Source organism: Malus domestica, chromosome 16 (genome assembly GCF_042453785.1).
Source record: "Malus domestica chromosome 16, GDT2T_hap1".
Lineage (NCBI taxonomy): Eukaryota > Viridiplantae > Streptophyta > Magnoliopsida > Rosales > Rosaceae > Malus > Malus domestica.
The window spans coordinates 30,915,436-30,926,201 of NC_091676.1; positions in this window are offsets into that span (position 1 = coordinate 30,915,436).

Sequence of the window (10,766 nt, forward strand, 5' to 3'; positions counted from 1 at the left end):
TGGAGAATGGTCGGCCATATATGGTGTTGTTGATGCACAAAATCAGTGAGGACTTTGGTACAACAGAAAGTGTTAAGTTTGTGACATTCGCTAGATTTCTCCGGTCACTAGTGTGGATAAGTATGTAAATGGATAGGGATAGGGAAGCAAACACAAGATGTACGTGGTTCACCCAGATTGGCTACGTCCACAGAGTAGAGGAGTTCTCATTAATTGTGAAGGGTACACAAGTACATAGGTTCAAGCTCTCCTTTAGTGAGTACAAGTGAATGATTTAGTACAAATGACATTAAGAAATATTGTGAGAGAATGATCTCTATTTATAGAAGAGAGTTTCTAGTTTCATTCTGACATTGACACGTGTCGTGTTGTGATTGGCTTCTGATGTTGACACGTGTCGCGCTATGATTGGCTTCTGATGTCGACACGTGTCGCGCTGTGATTGGTCTCTTGATTGGAGGGAAATTCTTCTGGGTCCTTGACGGTATAACGTTGACCGGTGCTCAGTAGTTTCGGGATTGGTCAAGTATGGTACAAACAGTGCTCCCCTAAGTTCCCGAGTGAGGGAAGCTCCTCGGTTGGGGACTTGCAAGATCCAAGCCATTGAGTAATCACGAAACTTCTAAGTATCGAAGTGTGGTATCATTTTCACTTGCCTTATCTGTCTCATATGTAGATGTGGCATCTTCTCTGGAAGTACTTTTCCTCCATCCAGGGATGGTATCTTTAACTGATGAAGATGCACAAGGTAATGTATCAATTTCACTTGTAGCTTACTTGTAGGAGTCCCCCAAGTCGCCGAGTTAGGAGATTTGCCGAAAGAGGTAACAGACAAGGTAAGCAATTAGACTTCTAAGCAAGCAACCTGGATCGGAGGTTCGACTTCAGCTTCCGGTTGATTGTTCTCCTTCTCATTGTGTCGTAAACAGCAACAAGTATAAGGAGAAGCAAATGGAGAAGAGATGATATGAGATATTTTTGCTTTTGAAAAAGTAACTTTCCACATGCTTATTCTTGAACTGGGCTGGAGGGTTTTCTGGTTTCCTCCAGAGTATAAGGCCGACTCAAGAATTTGAGGGTTAAAACAAGTCTATCAAATCAAGAGTGCGTTCGACCTTGATGATATGAGATACTTTTGCTGTTGACGAAGTAATAGATGAATCGGCATGTGTTCTGTTGCGCTTGTCTCCACATGCTTCCTTGTATCCTTCTCACTTGCCCTATCTGTTCCTCAAGCAGATGTGGTATCTTTTCTGGAAGCATAAGATGTTGAAGATGAGTGCTCGAGAGCAATGCTAGGTAAGTAATCAAGCAAGGGGTTCCAAGCAGTCAGTTCCTGACTGGAAGCTTGATTCTAAGTGCTGACTGATTGCTCTCTTTCTCCTTGTCTTGCAGGTAAGAACAAGGGCAAAGGAAAAGATAGGGAAAAAGCATGATATGAGATACTCTTGCTTTTGACCCTTACGATATGAGATACTCTTGCTCTGGTATGGTTGGTTTGCATAGGTATTATTGGGGGGGGAAGAAAGCTGAGTATTTCAAGAGGCTTCGTTAGGAGTGCCCTCTCAGATATAAGGAAGGGTTGAGCATTTTTGCAGGTCTGCCTGTTCGTGGAGGATGAAGGTCGACATATATAGAAGTCTCCCTAACAACAAGTAGTAATGCTATTCATTTACCCTTCTTGGTCTTAGCAATGTAATGGTAGCTGCAAGCTTCACGTGTTTTAACTTTGTCAGAGCACTTTGAAAAAGTGGTATGTGGTATCTGGAAAGCTGATGTTGTGTGTGAAGATTGCAGACAAGCTTTATCCAAGGAAATATGGCTCTCGAAGTTCAGAGAGCGATGCCTTTTCGGTTTTCGAACAAGCAATCCTGTCGGGGATCTGGCTCTCGAGATTTGGAGAATGGTACCTCTTCGATTTTTGAGAAAGCAATCCTGTTGGGAGTTTGGCTCTTGAGATTCAGAGAGCGGTGCCTCTTCAATTTTTGAGAAAGTAATCCTGTTGGGAGTTTGGCTCTCGAGATTCGGAGGGCGGTGCCTCTTCGATTTTTGAGCAAGTAATAATGTTATTCCTTTACCCTTCTTGGTCATAGCAATGTAGTGGGAGCTGCAAGTTTCACATGTTTTAACTTTGTCAGAGCGCTTTGAAAAAGTGGTCTATGGTATCTGGAAAGCTGATGTTGCGTGTGAAGATTGCAGACAAGCTTTATCCAAGGAAATCTGGCCTCGAAGTTCAGAGAGCAGTGCCTCTTCGGTTTTCGAACAAGCGATCTTGTCGGGGATCTGGCTATCGAGATTCAGAGAATGGTTCTTCTTCAATTTTTGAGAAAGCAATCGTGTTGGGAGTCTGACTCTTGAGATTCGGAAAGAAGTGTCTATTCAATTTTTGAGAAAGTAATCCTGTTGGAAGTCTGACTTTTGAGATTTAGAGAGTGGTTCCTCTTCGATTTTGAGCAAGCAATCTTGTTGGGAGTGTTTTCTCGAATGTGAGTAAAGGTTGGGCATTTTTGCCAGTCTGCCTTGCCACGGAGCACGGAGGTTGACACACATTGGGACTTTTTAGTTATCAAGCAGTGGTACTATTCCTTTACCCTTGTGGGTAATAGTAGGGTAGCTGGACCTTCAAAATTTATGTGTCTAAACTTTGTTAAAGATCTTTGGCAAAGTTATTTGTGGTACCCGAAGAGCTGATGTTGCGTGTGGAAAGTGGTGCCTCTTCAAAATCTGGAGAGTGGTGCCTCTTCGATTTTTGAACCAATGGCCCTGTTGCCCTTTCTTTTATAAGGGCACCAATTGTGTGCAAGAAGTACATTCAGAGAGTTATTGCTTTTAGGAATTTTCCCTTACTTTAAAGATTTATTGCACCTCATTTTTCCTTCATCATTTCTGAGAATGTCTGGCCCATCCAACCGTCATTTTGACTTGAACTTTGGTGAAGAGGCAGCAATGCCTTCTCAAGACAACATATGGTGCCCATCCTTCTTATCTCCTACTGGTCCTCTTACCGTTGGGGACTCTGTGATGAAGAATGATATAACCGCTGCGGTGGTGGCCAGGAACCTTTTCACTCCCAAAGATAACAGACTGCTTTCCAAACGGTCTGATGAGTTGGCTGTTAAGGATTCTCTGGCTCTCAGTGTTCAGTGTGCAGGTTCTGTGTCTAATATGGCCCAATGCCTATTTGCTCGAACCCACCAAGTCTCAAACAGGAGATTAGAGGGCTCAAGCATGAGAATAAACAGTTGCATAGGCTCGCACATGACTATGCTACAAACATGAAGAGGAAGCTCGACCAGCTGCAGGAATTTGATGGTCAGATTTTACTTGATCATCAGAGGTTTGTGGGTTTGTTCCAAAGGCATTTATTGCCTTCGTCTTCTGGGGCTGTACCACGTAATGAAGCTCCAAATGATCAACCTTCAGTTCCTCATCCTTCTGGGGTTCTGCCTAGTACTGAGGCTCTGAATAATCACCCTCTGGTGCCTCCTCTTTTTGGGGCTCTGCCTACTGCTGAGACTTCTCATGCGCAACCTTTGTGAAGGCTCCATCTTGTTTGTTTATTTTGATTCATGTATATGTACATATTTGTAACTTATCGGAGATATCAATAAACAAGCTTTGCTTCATTTTAACGTATTGTGTTAAATACACCAAGGCCTTATTCACTAAGTTCTTTGAATTTTTCCTTTTGTTGAAGCTTGTATGTTGAAGCTTTGTGAGTGAAGCATGTAGGTTGAGGTAGTGCTCCCTTAATTTCCCGAGTGAGGACAACTTCTCGTTTGGAGACTTGAAAAATCCAAGTCACTGAGTGGTCATGAGACTTCTGAGTATCAAGGTGCAGTAGCATATGGTAGGAGTCCCCCAAGTCTCTGGTCGAGAGAGTTAACGAATGAGGCATTTCCTTTCTAAGTGGTAGCCCAAAACTCCTTCTTCATATATATTTGTTATGAAAGTTGTTAAGCCCAAAGAAGATGAGGCCTAGGCAATTTTTTTTTTAACTTTTTTTTTCTCGATTTTTTTTTCAAATTTTTGAATTTTTGAATTTTTGAATTTTTGAATTTTTGAATTTTTGAATTTTTGAATTTTTGAATTTTTGAATTTTTGAATTTTTGAATTTTCGAATTTTCGAAACGAAAAATTAAATATATATATATATATATATATATTTTAAAGCTTTGGTGTTGAAGCTTTGTAGGGTGAAGCTTTGTTGGGCACCATAAATTGATTTTGCTTCACACTATCTTGATCAAGATAGTGTGAAGCTTTTGTAAGTGAAGCTTTTGTGTTGAAGTTTTGTAGGTGAAGCTTTTGTGGGTCAAGCTTTTATGGGTCAAGCTTTTATGGGTCAAGCTTTTGTAGGTGAAGCTTTTGTGGGTCAAGCTTTTGTAGGTGAAGCTTTTGTGGGTCAAGCTTTTATGGGTCAAGCTTTTGTGGGTGTAGCTTTTATAGGTCAAGCTTTGTTGGGCACCATGAATTGATTTTGCTTCACACTATCTTGATCAAGATAGTGTGAAGCTTTTGTGTTGCAGTTTTGTAGGTGAAGTTTTTGTGGGTGAAGTTTTGTGGGTCAAGCTTTTGTGGGTCAAGCTTTTGTAGGTAAAGCTTTTGTGGGTCAAGCTTTTGTAGGTGAAGCTTTTGTGGGTGAAGCTTTTGTAGGTCAGGCTTTTGTGGGTCAAGCTTTTGTGGGTCAAGTTTTTGTAGGTGAAACTTTTGTGGGTGAAGCTTTTGTAGGTGATGCTTTTGTGGGTGAAGCTTTTGTAGGTCAAGCTTTTGTGGGTCAAGCTTTTGTGGGTCAAGCTTTTGTAGGTGAAGCTTTGGAGTTGAAGCTTTTGTTGGGTACCATGAATTGATTTTGCTTCACACTATCTTGATCAAGATAGTGTGAAGTTTTTCAGAATTTGTAGTTCTCCTCCATTGATGAAGCTTTTATTGGTGAAGCTTTTGTGTTGAAGCTTTTGTGGGTGAAGCTTTTGTGTTGAAGCTTTTGTAGGTGAAGCTTTGGAGTTGAAGCTTTGTAGGTGAAGCTTTGGACTTGAAGCTTTCGTTTGGTACCATGATTTGATTTTGCTTCACACTATCTTGATCAAGATAGTGTGAAGCTTTTGAGCATTTGTAGTTGTCCTCAATTGATGAAGCTTTTGTTGGTGAAGCTTTTGTGTTGAAGCTTTGTAGGTGATGCTTTTTTTTTTTTGGGTACCATGAATTGATTTTGCTTCACACTATCTTGATCAAGATAGTGTGAAGCTTTTAAGAATTTGTAGTTGTCCTCCATTGGTGAAGCTTTTGTTGGTGAAGCTTTGTTGAATTTCCCTTTGTTTTTTCTTTTTTCTTTTTGTTTTTTTGGGAAACTTGAAATTTGAAAATGTGGGAGAGACAACATATACAAATTTTGCTTCCACACTGTTGAGCAATAGATTGTGATGCAAGCCACACCTTGTAGTCGCCGAAGGTTTGGATGAACCATATAAATTGAATTTGCTTCGAAGGTTTGAGAATTGTAGTTGCCCTCCATTGGTGAAGCTTTTGTTGACACCATAAGTTGGTTTTGCTTCACACTGTCTTGATCAAGAGTGTGTGAAGCTTTTGAGAATTGTGATTGAACTCATTTGATGAAGCTTTTGTTGGCATCATAAATTGGTTTTGCTTCACACTGTCTTGATCAAAAGTGTGTGAAGCTTTTGAGAATTGTGGTTGCCTTCCATTGATGAAGCTCTTGTTGGCACCATAAATTGGTTTTGCTTCACACTGTCTTGATCAAGAGTGTGTGAAGCTTTTAAGCATTGTGGTTGCCCTCCATTGATGAAGCTCTTGTTGTTGGCACCATAAATTGGTTTTGCTTTACACTGTCTTGATCAAGAGTATGTGAAGCTTTTGAGAATTGTGGTTGAACTCATTTGATGAAGCTCTTGTTGGCACCATAAATTGGTTTTGCTTCACACTGTCTTGATCAAGAGTGTGAAGCTTTTGAGAATTGTGGTTGAACTCCTTTGATGAAGCTCTTGTTGGCACCATAAATTGGTTTTGCTTCACACTGTCTTGATCAAGAGTGTGTGAAGCTTTCTACGAGTTGTAGTGTTTGCATTGTTACAGAGGGGAAATGTTTGAAGCAGATGCAAGGGGGCTGAATAGCTTGATCTTTGTATGCGATGCACTGAAGTTGTTGTTGGCTTGCAATAAGACTTTGTTGGTGACTATAACTCTTGTTGGGCATAAGTGCTCTTCTAGTTGAGTTGTCAAGCTTGAGGGTTTTTGATTATTTGTGAATGCTAGGAGTTCACATGTACAAGTTGTACCACTCGTCTTCTGGTAGGTGGAATGAATGGTGAGTTGCTTTCATCACTTGGTTGGTGGTACGAAAGTGAGTTCCTTCTTCCCCTGGTTGGTGGCATGAAGGAGAGTACAGGTTGTACATTTCATCACCTGGTTAGTGGCATAAAGAGGAGTTCATTCTTCACCTGGTTGGTGGCATGGGTGGTAAGTTGCCAAATGATATTGGAGTACGAGTTATACATTTCATCACCTGGTTGGTGGCATGAATGAGAGTACGGGTTGTACATTTCATCACCTGGTTGGTGGCATGAAGGAGAGTACGGGTTTTACATTTCATCACCTGGTTGGTGGCATGAAGATGAGTTCCTTCTTCACCTGGTTGGTGGCATGAGTGGCAAGTTGCGAAATGATATTAGAGAACGGGTTGTACATTTCATCACCTGGTTGGTGGCATGAAGATGAGTTTCTTCTTCACCTGGTTGGTGGCATGAGTGGCAAGTTGCCAAATGATATTAAAGTACGGGTTGTACATGTCATCACCTGGTTGGTGGCATGAAGGAGAGTACGGGTTATACATTTCATCACCTGGTTGGTGGCATGAAAATGAGTTCCTTCTTCACATTTCATCACCTGGTTGGTGAGAATAAGGGCAAGGTGTCTAGGCACATTGTAGCAAGTGTCGAATGACATAAAATATGTTGAACCCTTTCAAAGCGCAGTTGGCTTATGTATGACTGTGTTGGAATGTATGATTGAACGAATATACTGTGAAGCTGTTCGTTTATTTGTATAGTCTTGTTGACATATACTTAGACTTTGTTTCATGTTGGAAGCATTCATGTTGAAGTTTTGAACCCGAGTGTTTCATCGCTAGGAATGTAAGAGGATTAGGATCGACTTGTCTAAATCACCTTTTTATTGAATTCATACCAAATAGTCTTCGTTACATAAGATGCCGAACGGCTGAAGCTTAACACTTGTACAATGTGAGTTTACTTGTAATAGTACTTCAAGTGATCAGCGTTCCATTGATGGCCAAAGGTCTTGCCATCGGAGCTTCTAAGCTTGTAGGAGCCAGGGCGATTGATGCCAACAACTTCAAACGGTCCATCCCAGTTTCGACTAAGTGTTCCTTCACTTGGGACTCTATTGCAGAGTAATCTTTTCTTCAATACCCAGTCCCCCACTTTTGAAAGAATGAGGTTTGACCCTTAAGTCATAGTAGTTAGAGATGCGCTGCTTGTAAGCGACATTCCTCAAGTGAGCCTGGTTTCTGTGTACCTCGACTAGATCTAAGTTGAGGGTAAGTTGTTTGTCATTTTCACTTTGCACGTAGTTTTGGACTCGGAACGCTGCTTACTCAAGCTCAACTGGGACAACTGCCTCTGTACCAAAGGCAAGTGAGCATGGGGTTTCTCCGGTTGATGTTCGATACAAAGTGCGGTATGACCAAAGAACTTGGGGTACAAATTCTGGCCAACAACCTTTAGCCTTGTCCAAGCTGGTTTTCAAAGTTCGCTTGATTATTTTGTTGATGGCTTCAACTTGTCCATTAGACTGGGGATGAGCTGGGGAGGCAAAACATAAGTTGATGTTAAACTTAGAGCAGAACATCCTGAACTTATTGTTTTCGAATTGTCGCCCGTTGTCAGTGACTATCGCATTGGGAATACCGAATCTGTAAAGGATGTTCTTCCATACGAAGTCTTCTATTTTTGTCTCAGTAATGGTTGCTAAGGGTTCTACTTTGGCCCACTTTGTGAAGTAGTCAACTGCAACGATTGCATAGCGAACCTTGCCCTTCCCTGCATGCATTGGGCCGATCAATTTAAGTCCCCATTGGGCCAAGGGCCAAGGGCTGATCATAGAAGTGAGCGGCTCGGGAGGGGAGTGAGGAATAGTTGCGTAACGTTGACACTTATCACATGAGCGGGATATTCTGATGGCATCTTGGTGGAGTGTTGGCCAGTAATATCCTTGGCAAAAAGCCTTGTGTGCTAGGGATCTAGATCCAACATGATCTCCGCAGACTCCTTCATGTATTTCCCGAATGACAGTTTCCCCTGATGTCTTCCACGTGAAACACTTGATGGCTAGACCTTAAAGCTCGTTCACTATTTTTCATGGCCCTGTTGGAAGATTTAGATATGGGTGTGCCACCACTTATGGAATATATCACATTTACCTGGCGTTGGTTACGGTTACCTTTGGAGGGTGAAGGAGGAATTGATCAATTTTTCCTTCACGTGCCAAAGCTTCAATATGATCACGAAGGGTGATACACTTCTCGCCGTCATGGCCATTATGCTCGTGGTAGCAGCAAAAAATGCCCGTGTTCTTCGTGGGCTTGTAATCTGGGTGCCTCAGCTTTGGCTTCGGTATCAAGTGTGCTATGCTGGGGTAAATGGCCACGCATGTGGCGTTCAAAGGTGTGTATGCCTCATACCTCGGGGTAGGGGCTGTCCTGACACGTGCTTGACCCACTGTGTTAACTGCCTGGGGTCGGGGATTATCATGGCGATACCTTTGGTTATCGCGGTAGTGTCCCTTACTCCTTTTACTAAAATGAGACTGGTGAGGATGGAAATCTTTCCTTTTGCCCTGAGATTGATATATCTGTTGACTTGGCAAAGTATTAAGTAAGGCAAGGGGAGGCATCGTTGCCGTTTGGAAGGTCGAGGTCTTCTCATTTGGTTGGATCTGGCTTCCACTCCCTACTTGTTGATAAGGGGTGGTTGTGGGGGGTTTCCCTTGATATGTTTTTGCCTCGGCGGAGGCATGGTTGTAAGCCTGTGCCATCACCTCAGAGTAAGTCTTCCAAGTGTTGGCATTGATCATGTACTTGAAGAAACAATCACGTAGGCCTGCTATGAAGGCCTTGAGGGCGGTCTTGCCATCTGCCTCAGCACAGCGGGAATACTCATGGCTGAAACGACCGGTATACTCTTGTAGTGACTCGTCTGGCTTCTAGAAAATAGTGTACAAGTCATCTGCAGAATGCAAGCGATCGATCTGAAAGATGTGTTGAGAGACAAACAGTTTCCTCAATTCCTCAAATGAGTCTACTGTCTCAGGTGGAAGTCGGCAATACCAGTTTAGAGCTCCGCCAGAGAGGGTGGAGGGGAAGAGAAGACATCGCTCTTCGTCGGTGTGCATCCGATATGCCATGGTGGACTCAAAGAGGTTAAGGTGTTCAATTGGGCCTTCCCTTCCAGTATAGAGTTATAAACAAAGCTTTTGTTTTGTCTTTGCTTGAAGAAGGGTGTCGAGGATCCTCCTTGTGAGAGGGCCAGGCCTGGGTTGGTTCCAATCAGGTATCTCAGCCTGACGTTCGGCCTTTAACTTGTTTACTTCCTCAAGGAGCTGTTGGACAAGGGGATCCTGAGTGGAGTCATGTACCATTGGGATTTTCCTTGGACTCGCCATACTGACTTCTAGGACGAGTCTGTCGGAATACCTCAGAGTCCCATGTACCTTTATGTCTCTCTAGGACCTGTCGTTCCTTCCCTAGATTGGCAGATGTCTTGGGTCGTGGAAGGGGACCTAGTCTTTCAGAAACCCTTGGGTCATTGATCTTTGAGCATATGTGGAGGGGATTCTCTCGACGTTGCTTTAGGAAGTCTCAGCAGTCACGATAAACGGCTTTCGATCTTTCCAACCCTTATGCAATGAGGTGTCTTCTCCACTTCTCCTGCTTCGGGTTGAAGCGGCTGGGTTGAGAGATGTCTCATGTTAATCAATGTTTTGATGATTAGCTTGCTCTTCATCAGGGATACCCATGTTGAATGAAGGTGACCCTCCGTGTTGGAGGGCACCCAGATGATGGTTGATGTCCACAGGGGCAACGAGCTCGCGTGTTTGAGTATACCTAGTTTCGTGGAGCGTCTCAAATAGCTTCTTATACTGCTCCTGGAGGGCCTCATTCTTCATTGCTATCTTGTTGTTCTGAGCTTATAGCTCATCGACTTTAGCTTGAAGAGCAACCCTCTTTTCTTCCTTCTTTCGTTGCTTCGCACTAGGTGCAAAATGAGTGTCATTCTATGTGATATGGCTTCCTTCGCTCCCCATGTTGGAGAGGGATGCCTGGTCAAAAGAGAGTGTACGAATGCTGGAAACCAGCTTGACAAAGCTGAAGAGTGTGGGAATAAGTGTCGTTCCCACGGACGGCGCCAAATGTTGTTGTATAAAATCAGTGAGAACTTTGGTACAACAGAAAGTGTTAAGTTTCTGACCTTCGCTAGATTGCTTCAGTCACTAGTGTGGATAAGTATGTAAATGGATAGGGACAGGGAAGCAAACACAAGATGTACGTGGTTCACGCAGATTGGCTACGTCCACGGAGTAGAGGAGTTGTCATTAATTGTGAAGGGCTTACACAAGTACATAGGTTCAAGCTCTCCTTTAGTGAGTACAAGTGAATGATTTAGTAAAAATGACATTAGGAAATATTGTGAGAGAATGATCTCTATTTATAGAAGAGAGTTTCTAGTTTCATT